The 9,423-nt window shown below is 34.8% G+C and overlaps 1 pseudogene; it reads right to left on the bottom strand.

The window, feature by feature from the left end:
- LOC102867271 overlaps window positions 1-9,060 on the bottom strand; it is a 50,369-nt pseudogene extending 41,309 nt beyond the window's left edge.
- Between the last annotated feature and the right edge of the window lie 363 nt (window positions 9,061-9,423).

Genomic DNA, 9,423 nt, shown 5'->3' with positions numbered 1-9,423 from the left:
TTATTTGCAACTTTTTGAGAAAGTGCCACAATGCTTTCCACAGTGGTTGCACCATTTTACACTCCCACCAACAGTGAATCAGGTTCCCAGTCTCTCCACAACCTCGCCAGCATTTGTTGCTTGCTGTTCTGTTAAATTTTGCTAGTCTTACTGGAGTGATATCTTGACTACTGTCTTCATGACTATTGTTTGTCCATGCAAGTAAGATGAGAATGTGAACAAATTTAATCTTTTCCCCCTATTCATTATTATTCTATTATTATTTTCCATTTACAAAGATCTTTTGTTTTCTTGTGTGTTTTGTAATTGGTAAGTGGTCATAATCATTAAATCCTTTTCTTTTAGTAAGCAAGATTTTGTCGCCTTTATAGCTTATGAGACTTCATACGATCGTTAAAAAATTATTCTTTTGTTAGCATTCAAAAGTCCCGTTCATTGTGTTTCATTTATATACATTGTGTTTCATATATTTATCTATTCACATTATGTCCCATATTATCTTTCCCATCCATTGTGCTTTATAAAATTAGTCACGACTGATTCATGACCACCATTACCCTATCTTTTCAGTTCCCCACTGGATCTCTCTTAATTCCTTCATCCCCTTGCTCTGCCCACCAAACTCTGTGTCCTTGAGATATTCCTCCCTTCTCATCCTCAGTCCTCCTTCTACCTCCCCTTCCCCCTTTGCACTTGTGTACTCGTGTTACTAGTAATCCTTCCATTTTTACAATAATGGTCTTATGCAGTATTTGTCCTTATGAGACTGAGTAAGTTACATTCTCCAGCCACTCTCACGTTATATAGCAGTTTCAAAATGAGTGCTACTGAGTGCTACATAGTATTCTGTCTTGTGAAAGTACCACAATTTCTCAATACATTTATTTATTGATGGAGATTTTGGTTATTACATTTTATTGTTATTTGTGAATAATGCTACTATAACTATTGGTGTACAACTCTCCATTTGTATCTGAATTCTATTTTTCTCTGAGTATATTCCTAGTAGTTGAATAGCTAGGTCATATTGTATTTCTATGTTCAGCTTTTTTGAGGAAATATCAAACTGCTTTCCAGAGTGGTTGTACCATTTTCAAATCCAATCAGTAATGTATGAGAGTTTCAGTCTCTCCAGATGAATGGAATCTCCTAAAGATTAACTCCCTGTGTTCGTCTTTTTTTTAAATGGTCAAAAGAAAACATGCTGACTTGTGGGGAAAAAACAAACAAACAAACAGATAGACAAACATTTGGCTATATCAGACAAAGCTCTCATAATGAAAGTTTGCAGAATCCCAAAGGGTTCCACAAGAAAAAGTGTCTGATAACCCAATTACAAGATGGGGAAAATAAATGGAACAACTTTTTGAAGAGAAAGATATTTGAAGGGCCAACGGACACATGAAACAGTGCTCAAAATCACTGACAATGAGAAAGATGAAAATCAAAACCACAATGGGATATAATTTCACTTCAATAACTGGCAAATTTAATAGGACAGCACAATAAATTCTGGAGATAATGCAGACTTTGTAAGTTCTGATGTCATATTCTTCTTCATCTACTCCAGTTTCTCAAATTATTTGCTCAAAATACAGGTAAATAAATAGGTGACAAAAATACACTTCTTTTCAATTTATTAAAAATATGATAAATATCACATGCAAGCAACATATTTCTAAATATCATCCAAAAATAGCTAGAACAGTTCATTTAAAAAGAACTGCCACAGTTCAAGTTGAGTGTAGACGAGACCATGGCACCAGGTATTCCATTACTGATGTCCGATGTATCATTTGAAAGGAGAGAATATAGGAAGGATGTCTATCTGTGTTTTATTAACTATAAAAAGATATTGTGTTCATCATACCAAACCATGGCTAACATTGAGCAGAGTGGAGATTCCAGAACGCTTAATTAGGCTTCTATAAAACTTATACCTAGACCCAGAAGCTCTTCTCTGAAAAGAGAAAGGGAACACTGCATGGTTTAAAATTAAGAATGTTGTGTCAAGAATGTATCTTCTCCATACCTATTCAATAAGTACACAGATAAAATTATTTGAAAAGTTGGACTTTAGGAAGACAATGTGAAATTAAGATTGGAGGAAAACTATCAACAACTTGCATAATACAGACGGTATAACTTTGCTTGCTGAAAATAAGGACTTGAGGTATGTGCTATAGAAGATCAAGGACTACAGCATTCAACATGGATTATAATTCAACATAAAACAAAAATCCTCACAAATCAGACAACATGCAATATCATCATAGATAGAGAAAGGTTGAAATTTTCAATATCAGGAGATTTATATCAATGGGAAACTGCTCTCAGGAACTTATATAAAAACCAAAGAATAACGATAGCAGTTTAAAAACTAAAGTGTGGATGATTCAAGACATGGTTTTTCCAATCACCTGCTATATATCTGAGAGTTTGTCAATGAATAAGGATGACAGAAGAAGAGTCAGTGCTTTTGAATTGTAATATTTTAGATGAGCACTGAATATTCCATGAAATTTCAAAGGAATAAGCATATATGTCTTGGAGAAGGTATAGATACAGTGCTCCTTGGAGGCAAAGATTTTGAAGATTTGTTTCACATACTTTAGGCATGTTCTTAAGAGATGATTATTTCTTGGAAAGGGACATCATTCTTGGAAAGATGGAAGATCAGAAAAGAAAGAAAGACCCTCAGCAAGATGGATTGATGCAGTCACTGTGGCATTGGGCCAAGGTGTGTCAAGGATGATAAGGATCGTACATGGTAGGATAGATTTTATATCTGTTGTTCATTTGGCCACTGTAACTTATACACAACTTAATGACACCTAAAAAACAACAATAACTTAAAATAGTTAAAAAGTCTCTTCTGTGACGACTTCTGTTGACTAGAATGGCACAGAAATACATTAGCATGCCCTAGAAGATCCGTTTGCACTACCTCTATAAGGTAATTATACTCTACTCTCCTCCAACAAACCTAAGTTCAATAATGTAGAAATATCACATTCTACCTCGATTAGTGATGTACAGGTGAGATGAATTGGTGCGCTCAAACTGATTAACCCTCCTTCAGTATTCTTTGGTTTTTCTAAATATTTCTGTTACCTGTTCGATCACCAAATTTCCCTTCCTCACTTATTCTGATGCCATTGATTCATATTTGATTTTATTTTTTACCTTCCCAATGTTAAGGCAGGAGGAAAGTCTAAGGTGAAGTCCACACATTTGTGATATTTGTCTCTACAACTTATGCTATTGTTTTGCAGAACTACTTAAAGATATGGATGCTGTTGTTGTTATATGATGTTGGGCTAAGTAGGACTCATATTGAGCCTTTGAACAACAGATGTGAACTCTCTTCTCTCCTGCATCATCCTCATCATACGAGACACTCTTGAGCCTATTGATGCATTTTATCAATTTATACTTTAGAGAATATTCCTCTCCTTCTTTGACTCTACATCTTCCCCCAAGCATGATTTCTCCCTCCAATGAATCGCCACTGCTAACAATATGCCCACAAGTATTTGAGATGAAGCTTTCTTTTTTTCAAAAAGAAATTTATTATTTTGTGTATGTGCCATCAAATAGGATCTATCCAGTAGAACACCTGGTGGATTTAGGCTTCTAAAAAACTTATACCTAGACCCAGAAGTTCTTGTCTGAACAGAGAAAGGGAACACTGCATGGTTTAAAATTAAACTTCTTGCCACTAGGCCACCAGAGCTCGCCATTTTTTTTTAAATTTTTACTTTTTAGCGTGTGTGTGTGTGTGTGTGTGCGTGTGTGTACCGTCAAATCGGATATGACTGGTACAGGAGGAAATTGCCCCTCCTCCAGCAGAGCATTTGGTGGATTCAAACCATGTACCTCTGGGATTACAGTGCTGCTTCTCACTATAAGTCACCAGAGCTCCCTTGAGACAAAGCTTTACAATCCTTGTCCGCACTATCTGCATGATATATCTGTTCTTTTTTTGGCTGTCCATTCACTACACTTCTCTAATCCCACAATTCAAAGCCATCAACTCTTGTTCTGTCATTCTTGTTCATTGATCAGATCTCAGATGCATAGCAGGCAATTGGAAAGAGTGTGGCTTGAATCAGGTACAACTTATTCTTTAAACGGAAATAGTTGCTATTTAGAGTTTAACAAAGGTCCCACGCAATAGACTTTCCTAAAGTTATAAGTCTCCTGAATGCTAGTGCAAAAAAATGTTGATTTTGGATGCATGTAAAATGAAATCATGACTATTTAAAGATTTAACATCGATGATGATGTTACCTTTTGGCCCATTAGTGAGGAATTTGGCATTCTTGCTGTTGAAATGTAATCAATATTGAGGGCTGTAGTCCTCAGTCTTCTGCAAGCACCTTAAGTTCTCCTTCTTTTCAGCCAGCAAGCTTATGCCATTTGCTTATATAGATTGTTAAAGACTTTCCCTCCAATTTTAATATCACATTATTCTTCATAAAGTCCAGCTTCTTGAACTATTTACTCATCATATACATTGAATAGATATGGAGCAAGGATATATTCCTGACACATCTTTCTTAATTTTCTTAATATCATGCAATATTCCCTTGCTCTGGTTAGAAACAGCACCTTAATCTAGATCTAGATTTCCTATAAGCCTAATTAAGTGTTCTAGAATTCCCATTCTTCTCAGTGTTAGTCATATAATTCACATAGTTAAATGTTTTTTCATAGTCAAGAAAACACACAAAGGTAATTTCTAGTATTGTCTGCTTTTAGTCAAGATCCATCTAAGAGTAGCAACGATATAGCTGGTACTATGATCTCTTTTAAATTCAGCTTGAAATTTTGGCAATTCTGTCAATGTATGGTTCTAGTAATTTTTAGATGATCTTCAGTAATACTTTGCTTGCTTGTGATATTAATAATATTATTTGATAATTTCCACATTATGTTGAGTCACCTTTTTGAAAATGGGGAAAAAATATGGATCATTTTCAGTCCATTGCGTAGGTAGCTAACTTCCAGTTTTCACGGCACAGCTGGTGAACATGTCCAGGGTTGCATCTGTTAATTGATACATATTGTTGTTCTTGTTCACTCACAAAGTAATATTTTTGCTTTGGGAAAATGATGCAGAAAACCTAGGTATTTGGGTTTTTTTTTCATTTATGAATGAGATTGCCGTGTTTTTATTAAAACTTTGTTTTAAATAAAAATATATCTTCAGTCAAAGGAATACTAAGTAATGTTATTTTTTCTTAGTAAAAGATATATATTTCTTTTTTAGTATAATATTTACTTTCCTTTTCTTATTGCTTTTAGAATTTTTAAGTTTTACTTGATCAACAATCCTTTTATGTGAATTAGAATTAATTCTAATTGTAGATAGGCAAAAATACACTGCTAAATCTAAGATGCATGCATTCCTGTTCTAGTAGAAATAAATCAATTGTGTATTCTCAACAATTTCAAAAGTCCCTTTAAATTTCAAATGTTGTCATTTTTGGAATTTCTTACGGCTTTTTATATAACTTGTGAACAAACACAACCATAACATTTAGCCTGGATATATTATCAGTTAATGAACTGTAGAACATATTTTTATTCTCTATAACCACGATTTGAAGAGTCTAGAAGGGACATGTTGAAGAGGAAAAACTGAGTAAATGATATAAAGTATCATTAATTTTTTTTTTAAATTTTTAACAAAATATGTAAATGCAGTTCACTATAATCTGCCCATAATTTGTTCTTTCATTTCTCCACTGTACCTAGTAAAAGTGTCTTAATTTAAGAAATGGGAATATGTAAACTTTGTAAAAAATTTAAAATCCAGTAATTAACATTCTTGGAAGTCCTTCCTTTATCACTTGTCTGAAGGTTTTCTTTTTAAATGTAAATTTTCATATATCAGGTTAAAATGAACTATTGCCAGTAGAGCTTTTACTTACATGGTGTAAATAATCCCAAAGTGAAATATATGATATAAAACTCTGCACTTCAGAAGTCTAGAGGAGAGTGATGAAGTGCTGGTCTAACCACATGATTCACAATTTAACTAAAGCTGGGTCTATGTGAAAACATTTACTCTTCAATCATTTAACTTTGGCATGTGGTTATTTCTTTCCTTGGCTATATTTCCTTCTGTGCATTTCATAAAGAGAGGAGAAAAAAATCCAAGCTACATAAGGAACAAATAGATAAAATAATGGTTGTGGCTGTTGTTGTTAGGTACTGTCAAGTACAACTCACAGCCACGATATGAACAACAGATCTGAACTTTGTCCTGTTCTATGTTGTCCTCATTATCACTGAAATACTTGAGCCCATCACTATAGTCATAGTCAATCCATCTGGTTGAGGATCTTCCTCTATTTAACTGACCTTCTACTTTTCAAACAAGATATCATTTTCAAGGAATAACCTCTTAGTAGCATGTCAAAAATATGGGAGATAAAGCTTTATCTGTAATCCTTGCCTCAAAGGAGCACTCTGGATGCACCTTCTCCAAATCATATCCATTTGTTCTTTCGGCAGTCTATAGTGCATTCAGCACTTTTATTCAAGCCACAGCTCAGAGGCATCAATTCTTCTTCAGCCATCATTATTCGTTGTCCACTTCTCAGATGCATAACAAGTGATTAACAAAAATGTTGCCCTGAAACAGGAGCATCTTAGTCCTCAACTTAGTCCTAAATTCCCTACTCCTCAATAATTTGAAGAATCCCCTGAGTGAAGACTTTTAGCTAATGTCTCTTTATCTCCTGACTGTTAGTACTACAAATGTTGATTGTGGGTCTAAATAAGATGAAATTGTTGACAGTTTTAATTTTTTTCTCTAAATCCTCAATGAGACTGATACATTAACTACAAGGAATAGCCTCCAGTGTGTCAGGAATGACAAGAATGGTACAGAATTGGACAGGGTTCATATCTGTTCTTCACAAAATCACTATGAGTCATATTTGTCTCAAAGATATTTAACAACAATTGTTTTAAATGTTGTCAAATTGACTATGACTAATAGAAACTCTATAAACAAAGGATCTGAAAACTGCCCTATCTTCTGCCATCATGACTCTCCTTGCCATACTGGAGCCCACTGTAACTGTAAGAGTTACTGTGTCAGTCTATATTGTTGAGTGTCTTGTCACTTGCTGACCCTCTACTATCCCAAGCATGGACCCATCCTAACATCATACCCAAAGTCCATGAGACAAAGCACTATCGTTGCCTCTATGGAGCACCCTGCTTCACTTTTTCCAAGACATGGTTGGTTGTTCTTTTGGCAGTCTATGAAATTTTCAGTTCTTTTCTCCAACACCACAACTCAAATGCATCAATTTTTCTACTATAATTTTTATTCATTTACTGTCTCTTAGATGCATAGCAAGTTATTGGAAAGGACATGGCTTGAATCAGGAGCACATTAGTCTTTAAACTTACATCTTGTTCTTCAAGAATTTCTTCGGGAATATCAGCAGACTTTTACCAGTACTATATTTCTCTTAACCTCTTGACTGCTACTATCATGGATGTTGACTATTGATCCAAGTGAGGTGAAATTTTTGGAAGTTTATCCTTTTTTCCACCTATAATAATGTTGCCTATTGTCTTTTGTGCTCTAGAATTCCCATTCTTATAAAAGTCAATCATTGGTTCTTTTTTTATGATCCACATTGTCAAAAGTCTTTGCATATGCAACAAAATTCTCTTTTTTCTCCATTTTTAGTCACAATCCATCAATTATCAGCAATAATATTCCTCTCGCCACAGTTTCTTCTTAATCTAGCCTGAATTTGTGGTAGTTCTCCACTGTGTATTGTCCTTACCTCTTTTTAATAATGTGCAACAAAATTTTATATTTATGTGATATTAATGATTTTTTTAGGTTTCACATTCTATTGAATCACACTTTGTAAATATATTATTTCTGTGTTCATGTGAAATCTATACTGAATATCTTTTTCTGAATTGCTCATATGCAAACTATATCTAAACCAATAAACTGTTGTATAAACAGAGCAAGGGAACACTGTGTGGTTTAAAATCAGCAAGGTGTGTTACGGCTCATCAACAACAGAGGCTATTGTTGATTAGCCTTCGTCCAATTGTATGTCACCTTCATCTTCATAAAGTTCATCTACTCTAATGATTTGCTTAGCATGATTGTTCCCATGTAGTTGATCTCTTGATTTCCTAGCTGCTAGTGTCATGGGCGTTGATTGTGTATCTAAGCAAGATGAAGTGAGTGACTATTTCATTTTTTTATTTATCTTGATATTACCTATGGGTCTAGTGGTGCGGATTATTGTTTTCTTGCTTTCTAACTTATTTTGAAGTCTGAAGGCTGTTATCCTCCTCAGTAGGTGCCTCAAGTCCACCACAATTTTGACAAGTAAAGTTGTATCATCAGCATAAAATAGGTTGTTTATGAGCCATTCTCTTATCTGGATATCTCTTTTTTCTTCGTATATCCAGTTTCTCAAATAATGGGTTCTTCATACAAATTAAATAGATAAAGAAGAAAGAATAGAGCCCTAACACAATTTTCCTGATATTAAACCATGCAGTGTTCCCTTGCTCTATTTGTACAACATCTGTTTTGTCTAAGAATAGGTTTTTCATGAACAATCTTTATAGATATATGCTTTGCATGAGTAATTAAGTTCTGAGATTGCCATTCTTATCAAAGTCAGCTATTGTTTATACGATCCACACAACTAAAAGCCTTCCTACAGTCATTAAAGCACAAATAGTTAGCTCTTCTCATGAGATACACTAAAGGGGGGACCTTACCATTGTTCTGCTGCAAGACACCAAGGTCTGTGTGGCATGACTGGCCCAAGAGAGTTTTCCAGTCACAGCATAACCTGAAATGTGCATAGCCCTAGTGGGCTCACATGCTGGCCAGTGAAAAAACCACTGCCTGCCAGGTTGAGGGGCTGAAGGTTCAGGGTGGCCCACCACGTTGCCGCCAAGAGCAATAGATCGCTGCCCCACCACGTGAAGACCTGCTGCCTCATCACCTGGAGACTGGCTGGTACCACTACTGTCCAGTGCCAGGAGCATCAATATGATGGGTACTTTGGCCTTAAACACTGCTATCTAGCTATATCATGTGAGATTTCTTAAGCTCAAGCAGAAGAGAAATTTTGAAATTTTATTTTGGAAAATTTGAGAAATTTTATTTTAAAAATTGAGGAAATACACATTCAAGAAGCACAGTAAATACCAAATAGAACAGATCCCCCCAAATAATAAAGAGATATCATATTCAAGTTCTCCAAATTATAAGGATAGAATATTAAAAACAGCTTAAGAAAAAGAGTTACTTAAAAGGGAGAGTCAATTAGATTAAATTCTGATTTATCAGTAGAAACCATATGAGCTAGAAAACAATGTTATTGTGGTTATGTGTCACTGAGTCATTTG

This window comes from Elephantulus edwardii, unplaced genomic scaffold (genome assembly GCF_000299155.1).
Source record: "Elephantulus edwardii isolate Elephantulus edwardi_28Jun2011 unplaced genomic scaffold, EleEdw1.0 scaffold00046, whole genome shotgun sequence".
In the NCBI taxonomy this organism is placed as follows: domain Eukaryota; kingdom Metazoa; phylum Chordata; class Mammalia; order Macroscelidea; family Macroscelididae; genus Elephantulus; species Elephantulus edwardii.
The sequence above is the reverse complement of the archived record's forward strand: the minus strand, read 5'-3'. Positions and strand labels throughout refer to the sequence as shown.